Consider the following 22,464-nt stretch of genomic DNA (forward strand, 5'->3'; position numbering starts at 1 on the left):
GGGTGGGGTGGGTGGGGAGCCGTGGGTTAGGGTGGGGGGTGGGAAGGGAAGGGGCTGGAGCTAAAAGGCCAGGGAAATCAGGGAAATCAGGAAAAAGGTATAGCTTGACTGATATTGAGTTATCAAAATGTTTAAAATCACTGCATTGGAATAAAAATTACTATGATGGGTAAGTTGAGAATCTGTTCCTTGAATATAGGGGGGTTGAATGATGCTGGCAAGCGGCATAGATCCGCAGAAGTTATTCGCTCATGGGGGGTGGACGTTATCTGTCAACAGGAAACCCATATTCCTTTTCAGAAGAAAAGCTTAAATAATATCCCCGGATATAAGCAGACGATCTGCTCCTCACAGACTACCACTACAAGAGGAGTGGCTATCCACACCTCCACTCGGATGCCTGAAGTGGAGCAAACCTTATCAGATAAATGGGGGCGATGGGCTATAGCCTATTTACCTTGTAAAGTTACCATATGTACCATCTATGGCTCCAATTGTGATGATTCTGACCTATGGGCCAAGTTGGAGCTCGAGTTAACAGCCTGGCCCTCTCCACTTATAATCTGCGGGGATTTCAATATTCATCTAGGCTTATCGGATATATCTTTGATAAGCTCTGATGGGAGGAAGCCACGGGTATTTAAGGCCCTCAAAGCCTTAGCAGCGAGCCATGGATTAGCTGATGTGTGGACTCGTAAAGTAGTAGGTGATGCTGGTTATACCTACTTTTCCTGTCCCCATCAGAAATATGTTAGGCTAGACTACTTTTTTATATCTACCTCCCTTACAGATCACGCTAATATACGGAAGCTCCCAAAGATCCTATCAGACCATAATCCTTTGATACTTGAGCTAGACCTTCCCGAACATCTGAGCCGCCCTAGCAAATGGTCCTTTGATAGGAAACTCTTGGTAACAGAAGGGTTTCTTGACCATCTTAGGAGATGGACCAAGCAATTTTTTGATGTAAATCGGTATAGCGCATCGAGGGAAATTGTTTGGGATACTTTTAAAGCATGCCTGAGGGGGGAAATCATTAGCTTCGCTGGGCATCTTAGGTCAGAGCATAGGGTGGCTGTGCAAAAACTCATGATTGATCTCTCTATGAATGAGGAATTACATCTTCAAACTATTGAAAGCAAACAGAAGGATGCAGCGAAGCTAATTGAATTAGAAGTAATAAGGGTTAAAGCCAAACTAAATGGAATGTATAACAATAGGAACGCTAAAATATATCAAACCCGTGTTAGGGATAATTATGAATATGGGGAAATGACCGGAAGACACCTGGCATTAAAGCTGAAACAGAGGTCGGCTGCTAATAACATCCCGGAGATTAAACAGCGGAATGGGAATATAGCAACTGATCCTCAGGATATTCTTCAAGTTTTTGCTGAATTCTATGGTGATGTCTATAAATCTCAGATTGATCCTCAATTAGTAGCAGTAGCAGGGCAGCGCTTAACTACCCCCCCCCTATAGTTATACAGGAACTAGAAATAGATTTCACACAAGCTGAAGTTAATGAGGCATTACAGTCCATGGCATCGGGCAAGGCTGCAGGTCCAGATGCAATTCCGGTAGAAATTTATAAAGCTTTACAGCCGGAATTAGCACATATGTTACTGGACTTGTTTTTAGCAGTACAATATCATGGCACTACACCTCATTCTTGGAAGGATACTAATTTAATTGTCTTTTTGAAAAAAGGGAAACCACCTTGGGATCCGGCTTCGTACAGACCAATCTCTTTGATAAACACTGACGAGAAAATATATTCTAAAATCATAGCCAATAGACTGTCAAAAATAATAGCTTCCCTGGTTAGTCCATGGCAGCATGGATTTATTCCTGCTCGAGGAACAACCGATCATGTGCGTCGGGTGATCTCTTTATTTGATATCACCGAACAGATGGGGGGTCAAATGTCTCTGATTTTGTTAGATGCTCAGAAAGCCTTTGATCAGGTCGAGTGGGCTTTCTTATGGCAGACATCAAGTACCAATGGCTTTGGCCCCGGTATCCTGACAGCTATAAAGGCCATGTATATGCAACCATATGCAAAAATACAAATGATGGGGATGGAGTCTGGGAGGATTAAGATCTCACGGGGCACCAGACAGGGCTGCCCATGCTCCCCGATTCTTTTTGCTTTATACATAGATCCATTAATTAGAGCTTTGCTTAATGATCAGGCTATCCAACCTATAGTGGTTAGGGGATTTAGTACTAAAGTTTTAGCCTATGCGGATGACATTGCCATAGTTACCTCTGATCCTCAGGCTGCATTGGTCCGTATTGAGGTTCTGGCATTAGAATTTGGTCGTCAGTCTGGCTACAGGCTGAATACAGCTAAAACTAAGATCGTCTGTTCTAGTAGTACCCCGTTTAAGGATGCTCGGAGGTCTCTGGAGGCTATTTATCTAGGGATAAATATAAGTGCGGGGGTGGCAACTATCTGGGATATTAATTTGGCACAGCTATTAACTAAGATTAGCACTGATTTAAAGCGTATAGATAAATTAAACATCTCTATCATTGGACGTGCTAATACTATTAAAATGACGATGTTCCCTAAAATCTTTTATCTTTTCAGATGCATTCCAATTGAACCCCCTAAAGCGTTTTTTACAAAAATTGAGGGGATATTTTCTCAGTTTATATGGGGATATAAAAAGATCAGGAGATCAATAAAGTTCATGACTCTGCTTCAAAATCGTGGCGGATTGGCTATCCCTCATATGCTATATTATTTTTGGGCTGTAACGCTGCAGCAAATGATTAGTTTGTTCCGTCCAAAAAATGGTGTAGGAATTACTTTGACGATTGATAGCAGTGATTCCCCTCCTTCTATCTATGAGTTGGCCTTAGGGGATCATGCACCTGGTGTTTTATTAAGACAATTAGATGGTAGCTACTATAAAAGAACCCGGTTCAAAATTGTTAGAACCGCCTGGAATGTCTGGAATAAAATAAGTAAATTGTTGAGGATCCCCAAGCTGCATAGATATCATGCTATTTGGGGTTCGTCTTTGTTCCCACCTTTATTTTATGATAATCTTGGGAAAACTTGGGAACAGGCTGGCATTAACGTAATTGGAGATCTATTTGAGCAATCGGAGTTAAAATCCTTTGAAGAGCTTCAAACTCAATTTGGGCTGGATACTAAGACATTCTTCAAATACTTACAATTTAGGGAGATTATCAAAATAGCAATGGCTCAAATAACTGGACTCAATAATATTCTGATACTTGACTGGCTTGGGCATAGGCAGCCACGGGTAAAGGATTTATACCTAATTTTATTGAATGCCAATCAGGATGATATCGCCAGCTCCGAATCCGTTTGGGCAGGTTTGCTCGGGGATCCTGAAGTGGATATCTGTAGGTCTTTGTCAAAAAAAATATTTCTCGCAGCTAACCTTAAAGCTCAACACTTTAAAACTTTGTTTAGGCTTTATTATACTCCTGCCAAACTCTTTAGCTGGGGGAAAAGGGAAACCGATTGGTGTCCTAGATGTAAGTACGGCCCGGCAGATATGATTCACATGTTCAGTGGGTGTAATCAGCTGGATAATTTGAAATTAAAGATAGAGGAATTTCTTAATCAAATCACTGGTGGTTTAGCACGATTAACTCCTACTCTGATTTTGACTGGGATTGATGCTAGCCTATGTTTGGATCCCTCCCAAGTCTATTTTTGCTTTACGGTCTCTGCTATTTTTCGTTTAATCATTGCGACTCATTGGAAGGATGCTGAATCACCCACATTTCATGAATGGTTTGCAAGACTTCACCATGTTTTTAATTTAGAGAAGGCACTTTATAAATGTAAAGGGAAAAGCGCCAAAAGAAGAGGTCTCCGGGTATGGGGCCCGATCTGGGAAACTGATGAGATGTAACGAAGAAGATATAACTCTCTGTGTTTTATACTCTGTATTTTGGGATTTAAGTTGTTTTTGTAATATGGAATTTGCAGTGATTATTTGGTTTCTTTCCTGTGTTTCTATGATTATTTTTTTTTCTAGTGTAATAAAGTTTCTCTTGATTTCCCTGTAAAATATTAAAAAATAAAAATAAAAAAATAAATAAAAAAGAAAACGTTTCCTGGGAGGCGGCCATGATGCATCCCCGAGAGGTGGCCATTAAATCCCACCTCCGTCTTATTCAATACAAGATGCTACACAGAGTATATTATGACAGGGCCCGACTCCATCGTATGGGCCGAGCTAGCGACCCGAATTGTTTGAGATGCGGCCAGACAAAGGAGGACTTCTACCATACCATTTGGGATTGCCCCGTCATACAGTCATATTGGGAAATGGTACTGAGGGAACTGAGCAAGGTTTTAGACGAGACATTGCCCCTAGCACCCAAATTCATACTACTAAGCATACCCGGGATGTAGAACTGGTTTTCCGCAACTTATCTTTGCAAGGGGATGCTAGGAGGCGCAAGTGTGGAATGGCTGCCTAGTGGTGAAGCTCCCACAGTCCGATGCCCAAATCCGTATATTAATCCTGCTTCAATACCAAGAATGAGCTGCAACGCGTAGGGGCAAGTTAGCTGAGATCTCGGTGAACCGCACAGGCGAGATACAGGACCAACAGTGCCAAGAAGAGCCTGCGATCGACGGCGAGAGCTGCGCCCGACAGGTGACTCCACCCGGCTGGAAGCTGAACCCGGGGGACGCCGAGCTACGGCAGGCCGCGGCGCCCACGTGGTGTGTAGGCCACGGTCGCTGGGGCGTTGCGGCAGGAATACGAAGGATTGCCCCTGAACTGCGGGCCCTAGTCCGGTGGAGCGGAACCTATTGAGAAGTGCGGAGTGAGGGGAGGCGGCGGCGGAGAAAGTTAAGCCCCGCCTGGGAACGTGGACGGTGCTGGAGACAGCGGGAAGGCGCACCAGCATCGCGACCAGAGTGGACTGCTGCGGGCGGAGCACGCAGGGACCGGTGCCTTACCGAGTTGCAGCGCTGCTGGGCCCAACAGCAGCAGAGCATGTGAGTGATAAACGTCTGTTCCATTGAGCCCAGTAATGATGAGCCCCTGAGGCGAAATGCCTGGTGATTGTTGCGGCTGTAGGAGCCTGGAGGGTGCAGTCTGACCCGGGCGTGCTCTGCACCCAGACTGGGGGGCCTACCAGGAAGACGCAGACTGGGCCTGACGTGGGAAACTAAAGGGGCAAGGTCCCATATCCACGAAGGCCTACGCAAGGACATAGCGCTGCTGTCTGTATGTGACCCCATGTGCCATGGAGAACCCGCTGGCTGCTGTGCATGGATGGTACTCGCTCTCCTGCTAACCACAGCAAACACCTTTTGATGACACTGCGGTGGGTGCCATTGGTCATAGCTACGGTGCGGGGTCTGCGGAGGTGTGTCTCCCCTGCGAGAACCCTGTAATACTCAGAGACGGGGATCTTGTTGAATAGGCAGCACGCGTCTGGCAACTTACAGAGAGGTAATCGCGTGCAGAAGATAAAAGAGAGTGTACCTGCTCAACGCGAGGGGGACGAGAGAAAACAGTTTAGGATCCTACCCCGGCGGTCACTGTGTTGGACGAAGCGGATATCAGCACAGGGTGGAGGGCTTGCCACGAAAGATAACGAGGAGGACGAGGAGTATCCCCCTGCCATTGATAGGTAGTACCATCAGTGACCCACTCAACGCAGCTGAGGATATACTAGGGCTGCGGCGTAGCCAGCGCTGAGACACATCCTCCGAGAAGCCTGCTGGCGGTGGGCAGAATGGGGAAGCCAGATGCTAGGCAGTCTCGGCTGCAATTTGAAGCAAAAAAATCATCCAAGACGTTGTCGGAGGGAGACATGGAAACCGCGGTGCCGGGATCCCGGGAGTCGTCAACGGAGACATATGCTGACATGAAAACCATCATGCTGGAGGTGCGCCAGGGTATAGCCACGATTGCAGGCAAAATGGACGATATGAATATGCGGATGGAGAGCATTGTGCGTAAACTAGATGGCCATGAGGACCGTCTCAAGGAAGCAGAGAAGCGAATCTCAGACTCAGAGGATGCTGCCGCGCGCGGCCAGGTCACGGTGGCTCAGATGGACAAACTACTGAAAGTCATCGCTGCCAAGGCTGAGGACATGGAGGCGAGGAGTCGCCGCAACAACCTGCGACTACTAGGACTACCCGAAAGCACCAACACAAGTACGATGGAACTATATGTAGAAAAGCTACTACTCGCAGCGATAGGGGCAAAATCCTTCTCTCCTCGATTCCTGGTGGAGAGGGCGCACCGTTCACTAGGACCTCGACCTCCGGTGGGGGGTACGCCGCGTCCTATCATAGCCTGCCTCCTTAATTACAGAGATCGGGATCTGGCTCTTCGGATTGTGCGGGAGAAGAAACAACTTCACTATGAAGGGGTGAACTTCACTCTCTATCCGGACTTTACTGCTGCAGTCCAGGAGGACAGACGGAAATTACTCCCTGTGAAACAAAAGTTGAGACAGGCGAAAATAGATTACGCCCTGCTCTACCCGGCCCGCCTCCGCATTACGTACCAAGGAAAACAAACTTTCTGTACAAAGCCGCAACACGCTGAAGAGTTCATGAAACAATTGAAACGGCGCACCAAGACGACACACGCTGCTGATAACCCCCGTTCGCCCACCACATCGGATATTGACTGATCGCGAAGTCCTGAGACACACAGATGGTAACACGTTAGTAGTTGGGGGCACTTACGGAGGTCTCAGTCTGAAGGGGCCATTCTTGCTCTTCTGATTCATAGTTTTTAGGTATGTTATGAGATGGGCATTGTAGAACATACAGTGGTAACATCGGACACCCCTGCTCCCTCTGGGTGATGCAGCGAGACGCCTCGTGCCTATGGGGATGTAGGGGCTACTTGTGAGCCTCCTGGTGACGGACCTCACCAGGGAGAACCCCCTGGGCGTTTGTCTTTTCCTAGTTTACCCTTATCAAGAGGAGGATGTTCACCCTGATAATACGGGATACCTGGGGATGGGAGGGGGGAGGGATGTTTTGTACTGGCATGATTGCGATGCTTCAGTGGGAGGGGGGAGGAGGGATGGGGAGTTGGAATGCACAGCAGTTTATTGTGACGTTTTTCGATGAACAGCTATGCCATTGCACAAAAATACATAGGGAGACTTATGTAGCTTCACGTATAGACCCTCTTAATGCTGATGGAAAATGTGAGAAATGAGAAAGCTATTGACTATGTGGGGGTCCTGTCCTGGAAAGAAGACAAATAATATCATATCTAGATCGTCACAACGTTAGTATAGCATTCTTACAGGAAACTCACTTTACACCGCAGAGACATATCCCATTTGCAGGGAAGTGGGCAGCTTACCGGCTGTTCTCCTCATACTCTTCGTATGCCAGAGGCGTTGCCATTCTTATTAAGAAACATCTTCCCTTTTCACCCCATGGAGAGCTGATAGACTCACAGGGAAGATATGCAATAGTATGGGGCAGGCTGGGAAGTGACACGGTGACGCTGGTGAACTGCTACGCCCGAATGTCGACACGCCTGAGTTCTTTACAGTTCTGTGGGGGAAAATACTGGTGCTAGATACCACACATATCATCTGGGGTGGGGACTTTAACATAGCCTTCAACCCATGCATAGATCGGTCTACAGCACTACCCCATCATTATAACCGTTCGCAGGCCACGATGCGAGCTTTCATGGAGGAGGGAGGGCTAATAGACACCTGGCGACACGTGTATCCGTGCTCCACAGAAGGTACGCACTTTGTGACAAGCGCGGCGTTGTGGGCCCGACTTGACTATTGCTTGATATCGAAGGGTCTGGGACCGGGTATTGGAGCAGTGGCTCACTTACCCCGCACATATTCTGATCACTCGCCGGTGCACCTGCATCTTGATTTGTTAGGGGCTGAACTGCCGAGACGTGTATGGCGACCACAGCCCACGGCTTTATTGGACGCAGTGTTTTATGCTGAACTAGTGGAGGAGATTAGAAGCTTATTCCAGAGGAATAAGGGTTCAGTCAAATCGTTGGAAATTATCTGGGAAGCATTGAAAGTCACGGTAAGGGGGATATGCATCTCTAAAGGCTTTGGAGTGTTGCGGGACATTCGGAAGCGGCTTCGGCGGCTGGAAAAAGAATTGAAGGCCCTGGAGGAACAAATGGCCTGGGGAGACAGAAAGCATGCACCCGCTCAATTTATGGACAAACTATCGGATTATATCGACACAGCAAATCGAGAAGCCAGGTTTTTAGGGAAATACTGGCAGGCCCGGAGGTATGGGGAGGGAGAGCGACCTGGAAAGGCGCTGGCGCAAATAATACAGAAGCCTAAATTCTCTACCTATCTCCTATAAATTGTAGATTCGGCTGGTGACACGCGCCAAAATGCAGCGGACATCCAGGCTGCCTTTGTAGACCACTACACTGCACTATACACCACACAGTGGGGGGATCCTTTGGAGCTTGAGATGTTTTTGGGTGACGTTGCACTAGGATGGCTGGAGGATCATCATCGCGAGTTTCTTTGCGCCCCATTCGAGTTGGATGAGATACGCGAAGCCATAATGCAGCAGAAATCTGGCAGGGCTCCCGGCCTCAATGGCCTCCCGGCTGAATTTTATAAAACTTACATAGATATCATGGCCCCTGTATTGAAAGAGCTCTACGAGGAGTCCCTGGAGTGCGGTTCGCTCCCCCCCTCAATGAGGGAGGCCTTAATAACATCTATTTTGAAACCAGGCAAGGAGCCCCAGCATTGTACTTCCTACAGGCCGTTGTCGCTCTTAAATTGCGACACCAAAATCTTGGCGAAGCTTGTCGCGAATCGGGTTCTCCTGCTGATTGATAAATTGGTATTGCCCGACCAGGCAGGCTTTGTCCCTGGAAGGGCGACCTCGCATAATCTTCGTACGCTTTTTTCAATAATCAAGAATGTGTCGCCCAATCTCCCCCTGGCTGCAATATTCTTAGACGCTACAAAAGCGTTTGACTCCGTTGAGTGGGACTATCGATTTGCTATACTGCTCCGAATGGGTTTCCCCCCGGGGTTTGTGTCCTGGGTGCAGCTACTATATCACCAGCCTACTGCTAGAGTGCTTATCAATGGCCACACTTCGTCTGCTCTTCACATTACCAGAGGGACTAGGCAGGGATGCCCATTATCCCCCCTATTATTCGCCCTAGCGATTGAACCTTTAGCGTGTAGGTTACGACAACATCACAATGACAAGGCGCTCCGTTGCCCACAGCGACAAATACTGATTTCACTCTACGCTGATGATCTGACGCTGTATGTAAGAGATCCCCAGTGTAACCTGAACCCAATATTACGAGAATTCATAGTCTTTGGAAAACTCTCTGGAATTCATATTAACTGGGAAAAATCGAAATTCTTTCCCCTGACACCGGCAGTGGGTAAATTCCCCCTAGATTATCCGATTGCATGGTGCGACACGGAGCTGAGATACTTAGGAGATCGGGTGTCTGGAGACCGCGAAGAGATGATCCGCCTAAATGATGGCACAGCCATACAACGCCTCACGGATAACATCACGCGCTGTATCACCCTGCCCCTATCAATGGCGGGCAGAGCCTCACTAATTAAAATGGTGAACCTGCCGCAGTTTCTATATCTTTTTCTGAATGTTCCGTATCACCCGGGGCGATTTTTTTTTAATACCTTACGAACAGAACTCATGCGACATTTCTGGGGCGGTAAAACGGCACGGGTCCGATGGACGGTGCTTGTGAGACCGGCAGCACAAGGGGGATTTGATATCCCGGACTTTGAACTGTATCATGCATGCGCCCAGGCTCACTATTCGTACTATTGGGTGCATCCACCGGCGTGCATGCCGCAGGTTGCGGCGGAGCACTGGCTAGCGGACCCGATTCCATTGGATGGAATGCTATATACACAACATCGCCCTCGAAGTGCTGAGTCCTCCACACTTACAGGTACAGTGGGCGCATGGCAATCCATTATGAAAGTTCTAGGGGTCTCGACCCTGTACTCCCCGGCTCTACCCCTGACGTACCACCCACAACTCTCCCTGTTACAGGAAGACGGATTTAGGAAATTATGCGCTCGCGTACACAGACGAACTTAGGGGGACCTCTTTTCCAATGGGAGCTTCTGTACATCAGCCCAATTTTTTGGCGACATACAACCTACCCCATTAGAATTGTTTTTATATGTAAGACTGCGACAGGGGGTGCGAGTAATATTCCAGAGCTTCCCAAAGGAGCCGTTGGCCCTCAAACCGTTGCACCAGATGTGGCAGGGCGCGAGCCCTGGGCATATGGAATCCAATCTGTACCGAACGATAAGAAAGGAGCGTGAGCACTCTCATAGCGCTGCGCGAGCACACTGGACGGCTTATTTGGGCAGAGATATTACGGATGGCAATATTGTTGTCTGCAAACTGCGGGGATTTCGGGTAGTGCCAGACTGCACATAATCCATTATAAATATCTGCAGCGTATCTACTACACCCCAGTTAGGCTGCATCGCTTTGGGCTGCGAGACGCTGATAGTTGTGATAGGTGCGGTAGAGCCGAAGCTGGATTCCTGCACTTGGCATGGCAATGCCCGAAGGTGATGGAATATTGGTAACAGATTTTTGCGGCTATCTCCGAAATAATAGACTTACCAAGAGTGTGCGACCCCCTAGTTGCACTTCTAGGCTACACTAAGCAAATCCCCAAAGCAAGCCGTCACCTGGTTACACTCTTACTGGTACTGGCAAAGCGGAGAGTTGCATGCAGATGGGGTAGAGGGCGTGCCCCTAAATTTAAGGAGTGGCTGAGGAATGTGGTGTACTGCCAGGACCAACCTGTTAATACATGCAGAGACGCTGCCACGTACCTCGAAACCAAAGGACATATGGGGTCCTCTTAAACATTACTTACTGGCCCACACCGCATGCTCCCCTCCGAGCAATCCCGCAGCTGCAGAGGGTGATGGTGGGATCCCACCCCCCCGTTGTAGTGCCTCGTGGGCTGGAGATGACAGAGTGGTGGGTGCTCTTGTTGCAGCGGGAGGAATCTCATTGTGGTAGGGGAATTGCCTACACTATTTGATGTATTATGTGCTTGTGGACAGTTTACCTGGCCTTAGTAGTAGCGAAACGAGAAGTAGCTCGCACATGGGGGTGGCGTTACCTCCCCAGCTCTGAGAATGGAAGATGGGGTTGGATATGTACATGGCAGCAGAGAGGGTCACATACAAAGCAAGAGGCTGCCCGCGAAAGTTCTGTAGGGTATGGGGTAAATGGAGGAAATATTATGGGCTGGATGGAGGACTGGGCGATGATTAGCTGGCCAATGAAGGGAGCCGTAATGCACCTTTGTCAAGGTGGCCGGCCGGCTTGTTCTTGGACTCTCTGGAAAAGGACAGCATGGGGGATGCCGCTGCAGGGATCAATGATTGAATAGGACTTACAGACTCGTACAGCCCGCAAAGTGGGGGGGGGGGTGGGAATTTACATGATGTGGATTATAGATGTACATCTTTGCACGAATGGAACCAAATGGGACACGCTTCTCTTCGTTTTTTAGTTGATACAAAATGAAAATAAAAATATTAAAAAACTAAAAAAAAAGACAATGAGGAAGCATTTTACACATCAACAGGATGACCATTACGCTGTCATGTTCTGGCCTGATCTACATAGCTAAGCGGTACCTTACTTATAAAATATAGCACAAAACTAATTATATTCAAAAGCATAATATTTCAATTGAATATTTCTCCTTGTCAATGTCCTACTGTCCCAAAAGCACCAGCTGGAAAATGTAGGGGTGAGTGCCTGAGGCATTATAAGGTGGAATCCCTGAATTACATGACATTCCTCGGACACAACCAGGTCTTCACAGTAGCCCGTGCTTGCCAGACTTTCAGATTGTGGTGCCAATGCTCTTTCATCACTTTCTTTCATTGCATCTTCTGTCAATCAATCAATGGTTTATTGCATGATTACTTAAAATATTTACAATGCCTTCAGACTGCCAACACACATTAAAATATCACAGTAAAATCAATGTAGGGATAAAACATGGTGGGGGGCAAAAGTAGATAGCATATCCAGTTCCAAAGTGCCATGAGAAAATAGATCAGGTTAAAGGCAAGAGCTTTTATAAGAAAATAAGAATGATAAAAAAAACGTAGTATTTATCTTATGCTCACAAACAGCTCAATTAAAAAAAAGAAAGACCTTAAGGGCAGGAGCAAACTAACCTAGTAGCAACATAAGTAATACCGCATCGCTGGGAGTTTAAAAACACAGCAGTGGTAAACAGTTCAAATGAGTTTAACTTTCAAAGTGCAAGGTGCCAGGTTATCAAAGTCAGTGGAGTCTCTAGACAGAGACCAGCAGCATAAGACGCAAAGGTGCAAATACTTGTAAGTGCCACGTGCAAATTCGATAACGTTTAAACACAGGCCAATTTTTCAAAGTGCATGGTGCCAACTAGTGAAGCATAAGGAATAACTCAGCCCAGTTAAACCATGTGCAAGATATATAACACATGGACCAGCGAAGTTTGTATACAAACAAGACTTTTAAACTGCAAGGTGCAAGGTGTAGGTAACTAACACGCTACTTGCTCAGAGACGCCCTCGTTTGATACTGTGATGTTCTTTTTTAATTAGTTAATCACTGGTTTTAGCATTTTGTATTGTATTTTGTGCAAAATTTTAAACTCCGCTCACCCGCATATTAAAAGAAAAGACACTGGAACTCTTTGTTCCCAACTTTGGTTGTCACTATTCATAACCGCTATTTGCACTTTAAATCTTCAACATGGCGCTGCCATAATTCCACTTCTGGTTCCTTTAGCGTCACGTGCCTCGCCTTCTCGCACCTATCAGCTTGCTCCGGCTCCTATTTCAACAGCCGGATGCAAGAGCGCAGCGCAAGCCCGTCTGCGCCCGTCCGCGCCCTGACACGCCCAGCGCTCTGTAAGGATTGTTTGTCTGTTTTTCCCATTTCTAATTTTTTTAAATACTCAGCTGACGACCTGTGGTCTTTACGAGGCTTGGTCTCGCCTTTTTGTACTGTAGCCAAACATCAGTCACAAAGATTCGTCTGCCCTAATTGTCATTTTGCTTTGGGCCGCGGTCCTAAAACGCGGCGGAAGCCTACCCTAAAGGCTCCCGTTTTCTCCATTCCAAAGGAGAAGTCACTTCCAGGGGTAGGCAACTTTCTTCATTTCTGGAGCCTCAATTGTCGCTCTCTTCCGAAAAACAAGGCTCATATTCACGACTTTTTACAGTAAAAAAAACCTGATGCCTTGTTCGTCACTGAAACCTGGCTCCATGCTGGCTCCGGTCCGGATATTGCTTGCGCTCTCCCCCAAGGTTATGTCATTGTAAGGAGTGACAGAAGCACGGGAAGGGGTGGCGGGATAGGGATTATTTTTAAATCAAAGTATTCTTGCAAGTTTGAACCCCAATCCTTTTCAGGCTGTGGGGCCGCCTTGTTCAAACTTGCCATATCTTCTCAAATGACCATATCTGGAATGCTTATTTATCGCCCCCCTGGTCACGCGAGACACTGGTCTTCTTCTCTACCAGACTTAATTGCCCCTTTTATTTTACAAGCAGCTAATTTTATGATTTTGGGTGATCTAAATCTTCATTTGGAAGACCCAGCTCCATCTTTTTAGCTGATTTGGAAGCTCTCGGCTTGATTCTTCATAATAAGGGATCCACACACCAGGCAGGGCATCTACTGGACCCTGTCTTTTCTAATTTCTCCCTAGTCTGCAATTTGCCTGCCCTTTCCCTAAGTTGGTCAGATCATTTTGCGGTCTACTTCCAACTTACTGTTTCTGACATCCCCTCGCCTTTGCCCACCTACAGCACTGGGAACAAGAGACCATGGCACAAGTTAAATTTAGACTTATTAAATTGCCTCCTTGAAGCAAATCCTCCGGATTTGAAACTCCCACTTAATTCTTTAAACACGGCGGTGTCTGATTGGTTATCCTCATCTATTAACCTCTGCTTGCCTTTTACATCGAAAACCTGTTCCTCCCACCGTACTCCGGTCTCTTTGTTCAACGATGATCTGAAGATTTTGAAAACAAAATGCAAATCTTTGGAAAGAAAATGGTGCAAATTATATGCTCCCAGCTGTAAAGCCGATTACAAGGCAGCTCTTCACATATATCACTCTGCTTGTAAGGCAGCAAGGGCGACATATGTTTCTAATACTATTAATAATTCACTGAATCATCCCCAAGTTGTGTTCTCCATGGTTAAAAAATTGGCTGGTGCAAACACTCTTCCCCTACCTCCCGTTCTTAACTCCACTAAATGTAACAACATTGCTAATTTCTTCATCGCTAAGGTGAAGACGATTTATAGTAACTTAATCTCCACTGTCCCTTATGTTTCAAACAAACCCGGATCAGACACTATTTATACAGACCCTCTTTCTGATACAGTAAAAATCTCACAGTGGCCCCTCCTTGACGACGGATCTCTTGATAATTGTCTAACTAGGGTAAATTCAGGCTCCCCACTGGATCCCCTCCCAACTAATATTCTAAAACAACTTTCCCCTGCTGCGCTAGGAATCTGCAGAGGGCTCCTCAATTCTTCTTTACGTGAGTCCTCTGTCCCATCAGATTGGAAACATGCGATGGTGGTTCCTCTACTGAAAAAGCCAAATGCCGATCCTTCAGTTTTAGCTAATTACCGTCCCATTTCGCTATTGCCTGTGTTTTCCAAAATTTTGGATAAAACATGTTAATTTTCATCTAACCACTCATATCGAAAATTCAGGATTTCTACATCCTTCTCAATCAGGTTTCAGGACATATTTCTCAACTGAAACCACCCTTTTTAGGAGTAACTGAAAAATTACGCTCCCGCCTCGATCAGGGTGAGACCATGGCACTCATCCTATTAGATTTGAGCGCAGCATTTGATACTGTGTCTCACTCCATCTTGTTGAAATCTCTTCAGTTAGCAGGTGTGGAAGGTCCAGCCCTGTTATGGTTGACCTCCTTCCTTAATGACCGTACATTTCAGGTGTTTTCTTCTGGCTCCTCATCCACTTCCCGTTCATCTGCATATGGAGTTCCTCAGGGCTCCACCTTGAGCCCATTGCTTTTTAACATCTATGTGCGACCTCTTGCTACCATCGTTGAGGACGCAGGCCTCACTTTATACTCCTATGCCGATGACACTCAAATTATTTTTTCTCTATCCTCTTCTAAAGACACTCCTGTATCTTCTTTACGGAGCGGCTTATGCCGAGTCTCGGAATGGATGAATGCCAACTACCTGAAATTAAACGGGGACAAAACTGAGGTCATCATCCTGGGCAAAGATAAACATCTTTGGAACCCTTTTCATTGGCCCCAAGAAATGGGTCCGTTTCCTCAGCCAGTCGCTCAAGCCCGTAACTTTGGGTTCATTATTGATAGTCAACTTTCCATGCGGCAACAAGCAGTTAGTACCGCCGGTACCTGTTTTTCCATACTGAGATGGTTACGGAAGATAATTTGGATGTTCCCTCCCTCTACACAGAGAACCGTTGTCCAGTCCCTTGTCATCTCCCGTCTGGACTACGGGAATGTACTCTATTTGGGAAGCAACAAGGAACTTTTGAAAAAGCTCCAGGTGGTCCAAAATTCTGCGGCGCGCCATCTTTGTCACGTTCCCAGGAAAGTTTCCATCTCTCCCTTTCTCCACAACCTTCATTGGCTTCGTATTGGCGGCCGAATTAAATTTAAGACCCTCTGCCACATTTTTAAAATAAAGCAAGGCGCAGCACCGGTGTACCTGCAGGAACTCATCTGCCCCTACACGCCGCATCGCATTTTGCGTTCCTCCACTCTAGGTAATCTGGCACTTCCTAGATTTAAATTGACCAGAATGGGTGGACGCTCCTTTTCGTACCTTGGACCTAGACTCTGGAACTCCCTTCCTAACCACGTGAAACAGGAATCTTCCCATCTTAAGTTTCAACAAGATCTTAAGACCTGGCTCTTTACCCAGCAATTGGCTTAGTTACCCAGTCTAGATTCTAGACTTATTTGCACCGGGAAACCCTGAATAGGGTAACTGTGCGCCTAATAAATGTAATTAATAATAATAATAATAATAATGCCAAGATGTCAAGATATGTAAAGTCTATGGGCTAGCTGGTTGAAATAAGTAGAAATTCATGTTCCTTTTTATAGCTTTATTTTCATCAGCATCTCCAGCGTCATGTCTTCATCAGTACCTCACAGTAACTGCCTTTCTTCACATTCTCCACATCAGAACATTCTGAATCACCTAGCAACTAACTTATGGCATTTCTACACTGGTCCATGCTTACGTTCGTACTTGGGCAAGTGTCTCACAGTAGCCTTCCAGCCATGGCAAAAAACTTGCCTATCAATGCTAGTGCCATCGGGACATCAGTGGAAAAGATGTAAGCCATTGCCTCTTTGCATTTTTTTTAAAATTAATTTTACAGAGTTTTAAATAGCGCAAACTTAGAGCACTTTACATAGCACCAGTTGCAATACATGAGGACACTTTTATTTTTGTTAGGCATGGGGAGATTAAGTGATTTGCCCAGAATCACAGGATGTTTAGTGTCATTGCCGAGACTCGAACCCAATTCCCCAGATTCGAGGTTGACAACCTAGCCGTTAGACCAACTCCTCTCCTCTCCTCTGCATGGCATAATGTTGGTGTCGTATGCTGACGAAACCCAACTACTGGCCTCTATGACCCAAAGTGTTGGGCTAACAGCTGAGAGGTTCCGCAATTGCCTTACAGATGTAATGGCATGGATGAATTCGAACTTTTTAAAGATAAATACAGAAAAGACTGAGGTCTTAGAGTTTGAGCAACTTCCTTCTATATGGAGCCAAATTAGGTGGCCACCAGAGGCAGGCACCTGTCCAGTCCTGGTGCCAAAGGCCAGGAACCTGGGATTTGGGCTTGATAAAGACCTTAATTTTGCCTCACAGGGGAGGAGCCTAGCGCCAGACCAAGATGGCGGCGTAGTACATCGACTCCGTCACCACTACCCCCGAGGCCGACATCCTGCTTAAAATCCTGCCCCGGAGGACCGGCACTTAAGAAAGTGACAATAGAGGTGCCGTCCGGTGAAAATCCGGTGTCCCGACGTGGCTGGGAACCGGAGATACGGCAACCGCGAGATCTGGCCTGCTGCAGCGGGTGGAGCCGGGGACCGGAGTGGAGCGTGAGTGGCGGTGAGACGCAAGGAAAGTGGCGGCCCATGCCGGAACTCGCCGGGTGTGCGGCCAACACTGTCTCAAAGCCTTAAGGGGATCAGAAACGTAGCAGTCAAGTCTCCCTCCAGCAAAGACCCTCCCCCACCTTCATCTTATGCCTGATACCTCCTGTATGGGACTGACGCTATAAGGCACCCAGGTGGGACTGCGGTGTGGGGGATCTCCGCAACACGCTGAAGCGACCGGGACTCCGCGAGACTGAGTAAAGACTGGGGGTGAGTTGCTGGTGGGTAGTTGCCCTCCTCCCACATGGGTGAGGTGCATGTGAAGAACTGCTCCTAACTGTGGTGACATTCAGTGAGCATGACGGCTGTTCGGCCTGCCTTTTGGTGGTGATGGAGAGGAGCTGTGCTGCTGAGGAGGAGTGACCGCTTGGGACGGGGGCCGGAGCAGGTGCTGCAGAGGCGGGGGTTGAGTGGGGATAACTGTAGCAGCCAGTGGCTTCTGCTCCACCGGGTTGTGAGACTCCGAGGGCGCCGACCAGGGTCAGTTAGTTTGGGCGCTGCCCTGGACCGGTTCCCGTCCGGGGGAGGCCGTGTATTCCTGCGGACAGCAGATCATAGAAGCGGACGCCCCTCAGTAGCAGCTACTGGTGAGCGTTGGGACTTGGCCTACACATGGCGTCGAAGCTGGACACAGACAAAATACAGCCTAGGGCGACTAAGGGCATGCGGCACGTCCAGGCCAATAAGTTAGACCGCTATACCTTACAGAGGGGCTCACCGGCAGACTCTCAGCATGCCCCGGTGGAGGGGGGAGAATCCATACGTCCAGTTTCGGAGTTGACCTTACAGGATGTTATGGCGGCTATAGATGGGGTCAGGTCGTCTTTGGGAAAGATGGAGTCACTGGATCATAAATTAGACACGGTCTCTATTGAGGTAAATTTAATCCGCTCTGACCTCACTAAAGTAAATGAAAAAGTCAAATCACTGGATGTAAAGACAGCTAGCTTGACGGAGGACGTGACACAGCTCCAACGTGAAGTACGAGACCTGAAATCTTTCTGCACATCAGCCGAACGGAAGCTGGACGACTATGAAGGGAGATCCGCATCCTAGGTGTGCCTGAAAAATCAGAAGGCCAGGCTCCCGACCTATTCGTAGAGGAGCTGGTCTTGACACTCCTCAAGCCCAAAGGCCTTAGTAAATTCTTCACTGTTGAACGGGCGCATAGGATACCAGGTGGGCGACCCAGGCCGGGAATGCCCCCGCGTCCGATGATAGCACGGGTCCTCAACTTTAGAGACAGAGACGCTATTCTGCAAGCCGCCCGGGGGGCACCCCCTCTACGCTACGAAAACGCCACTCTCTCTTTCTTTCCCGACTTCACGCAGCTGGTGCAGAGGCAGCGCAAAAGCTTTCTCGCCGTAAAGAAGAAACTTAGGGACACAGGACTGAAATATGCCATGATGTTCCCGGTGAAACTGCGAGTCGAAGTTGAGGGTAGAGCATGGTTTTTCGACAATCCAGAGGTGGCGTCTGACTGGCTAGATAGCTGCAACCCCGGTGGCGCTGGGACTCGAAACAATGGAGGAGACCGAGAGAGACAGGAACAGGAGTGAGAGCTGCCAGAGAAGATTGATGAACACCGGTCAGGTACAGGGGTTGGGAGCCCTGAAACTGGACACAAACTCTGTTCGATCCTCAGGGAATCATTTAATAATGTGGACAGTGACTTGGGGGGTGGGGGGTCAGAGCGTTGGCCTTCCTCCTTTTTACTACCTTTAGTAAGTTGTTAGTATTCGTGTGTAGGGCGACAGGCACCCTGCCAGTTTTGTTATGTGCGGATACCGCAAGCAGGGGTGCAGGGAGGGGGGGGGAGTTGGGTGGGGTGTATAATGTTTTTTCAATTTGATTTTGAATTGTATTTTGTTTTAATTGTTTTGACACCACTGAAGAGAAATGCAGGGCACGATGGAGTTCAGGACAGACATAGGGATGAGCGATAGACGGGGATTGGGGGTTAGCGTGTTAAGTTGGAATGTAAATGGACTGGGAGGCAAGATAAAGAGAGGTATGGTTAGCCAGTTCATCAGAAGGCATGCCCCAGACGTGATTCTGTTACAAGAAACGCATCTTATTGGGAACAAGTGTATGACCCTACACAGGGGTGGATATAAACTGGTGGCACACACGGGATTCACCTCTGGGTCACACGGAGTGGGCATACTGCTTAAAAACTCATTCCCTTTCACACTACAAGCCACATGGGTCGACAAGCGTGGTCGATATGTTGGGATCTCAGGCCAATGGGAAGGGAAGACAGCCACGTTCGTCTCAATTTACGTCCCCCCAGGCCTGCAGACGGACACATTCAAAGACCTGAGCTCAATCTTCTTGACGTTTCCAATGGGACACTTAGTACTGGGTGGAGACTTTAATGCGGTAATGGCTGGGGAACTAGACGAAATCCGCCTCGTGCACTTAGACCCGCTCAGCGATGGCTCCCTGAATTTTCAGACACAATGGGACTGGTGGATGGCTGGCGGGCTCATAATCCAGGCAGAGCACACTACACGCATGTTTCGGGCACGCACCACAGCTTGTCCCGAATAGATTATATCCTGGTCCCGGCTGCACAAGCCCATACTCTCTGTGAGGTGCGTCATTTGGGGCATGGCATTTCAGACCACTCCCCTGTATGGGTCAGGATGGAACTAGACCTGGTAAGTGTCGGCAGGGTAGCCCCAATAAATCCATGGTATTTGAAAGACCCGACTACTAGAAAGAACATCGCCAAAGCCACGGATAGATACTTCCAAGAGAATCGAGGCACGGTTGAATCAGCCCAGACCCTGTGGGAGGCCTATAAAACTGTTATCCGAGGAGAGGCTATCTCCTTGATAGCAGGGAAAAAGAGGGAAAGACAAGCTGAACTGGAACGAGCAGAGGAGGACTTATTAAAATTAGAAGAGGAAATGACCGGAGCAGTCACCCCTGAGGGCCTTTACCTCTTAAAGTTAAAGCAAGACGAGTTTAACAGCATTTCCAGAGATAGAGCTAGGGCGCAGAGTAGAGAGGTCCAGAGTAGAATCTATGAGCACGGAGCTAAGGCGGGGAAATTGATTGCTTTGCTGGACAGAAGGGAGTGGGCGTCGAGACTGGTGCCGGAGATACAGGGGGAAGACTCCAGTGTCATCACAGACCCGCAGAAAAATTGCAGACGCGTTCGCTGACCACTATCGCGTGATATATGGCAGGAATAGCAGGTTTACTGAAGAAGAAAATAGAGAAATGATCAGAGATATTAAACTACCCACGCTTGCGGGCGAATATAGGGACTTCTTGGAATCCCCATTGACAGACGATGAGGTGGCGCAAGCTATCAGAGGCGTGCGGTCAGGAAAAGTTTCAGGACCCAACGGGCTACCCATTGAATTGTATAAACTGAGGTCCAATGGGCTCGCTCCCTATCTCCGTTCTATGTTTGAAGAGGGCAGAAGAGAGGGGAGGCTCCCATATGACCAACGAGCTGCCAACTTTGTGACAATACATAAGGACGGCAAACCCAGAACCAGCTGCGCATCCTACAGGCCCATATCGCTTCTGCATGTGGAGCCAAAGGTCCTTGCGAAATTGCTAGCGACGCGCTTGATAAAAGTAATCACCACCCTGATCCACCCGGATTGTTTGCAGTCCTGGGTAAACTGGGCTTCGGGCCGGAGTTCACAAGCTGGATTCGCCTCTTGTATGCAGACCCGATGGCCCGGGTGGTGGTGAATAATCGCAAGTCCCTGGATTTTCACTGAGCAGAGGCACTCGACAGGATTGTCCCCTGTCTCCACTTCTCTTCGCATTGGCATTGGAGCCATTGGCGGCGTGGATAAGGCAGGACCACGCCATACGTGGAATGCGGTGGTCGGTGGAATGGTAGGACAAAATCTCCCTATATGCAGATGATATTCTGCTATATCTTACTAACCCAAGAGCATCATTGGCCTGCCTGCTGGACGTATTGACCATCTTCGGCAGGTACTCTGGTTTCACAATAAACTGGTCCAAATCAGTGGTATACGTATTACGAGGTGACGCACCTGCCATACCAAGCACATGCCCGATCCAGATTGCTGTGGAAGGTTTTAGATACTTGGGTATTTACATAACGCTAGATTCAAAACTTCGCTTTACCAACAACCTAGACCCACCCATACGGAGACTGAGAAATGACGTAGCCCACTGGAAATCCCTTCCGCTCTCCATGCTAGGTAGAGCGGTACTTTTCAAAATGATGGCTCTGCCCCGGTTCCTGTATGTACTCCAAAATACAATGGACCCGGTCCCGGCATCCTATTTTAGTGAAATTGAAAGTCTCCAGAGACAGCTTCTCTGGGAGGGTAGGCCTCGAATAGCGTTTGCGAAGCTAACTCTCAATTGGTATGATGGGGGAATAGGATTACCCGACCTAAAGAAATATTACTGGGCGTCCCAACTTGCAGCTATTAATCACAGGATTTACGGCCGCCCCGATGATCCGGGGTACGCCATGGATAGGTGGCAGCTCCCAGGGGGAGAGTATACTAGAGCATTATATGCCAGGCCCCGTAGGTTCTCGCTTACCGGCCCAACGGCACACGCCGTCCAGGCACTCTAGCCACTCCACTGTGGAATTCGGAGAAGCTGGGCAACCTCTGGAAGTCTAAGGGCTTTGACAAGTGGGATCTCATCGGGATCTCGCTAATCAAAGATGTTTGGGGGAAGGGAACAATCCAAACCTTTGACTCTCTAAAAAAGCAATTCAGCTTGCAGGATACCGAGTATTTCCGTTACCTCAGGTTCGTCATTCCCTGCTCTCCCAGATCCCTAAGGATACGACTCCACCAGACGCCTCTCCCCTAGATAACAGGGTGCTAGACGGACACCTCCCAGAGAAAACTATTTCATTGATATATAGGAAACTAGTTAACAATATGGGGGATCCATTGCAAACCCTTATGGGACGCTGGCAGGAAGATGGTCTAGAATTAGATGAGGAAGAATGGCAGGAGGCGGTCTCTTCCCCACGGGTGGTAGCAGTCCAGGCCAGGCTTAAAATATTGCATAGAACCTAAGTCAGAAGGTGGAGAGTGCAGGAGGGGATGTGGGGAACTGGGCACATTCATTCATATATTGTGGCACTGCCAGTATATACAATCATACTGGAGAGAAGTCCATCACACGATGCGAGCAGTCCTCGGGGTCGACTTGCAACTAGAGGCTCGTAG

The sequence above is a fragment of the Triturus cristatus genome, chromosome 1_2 (genome assembly GCF_964204655.1).
Source record: "Triturus cristatus chromosome 1_2, aTriCri1.1, whole genome shotgun sequence".
Taxonomy (NCBI): Eukaryota; Metazoa; Chordata; class Amphibia; order Caudata; family Salamandridae; genus Triturus; species Triturus cristatus.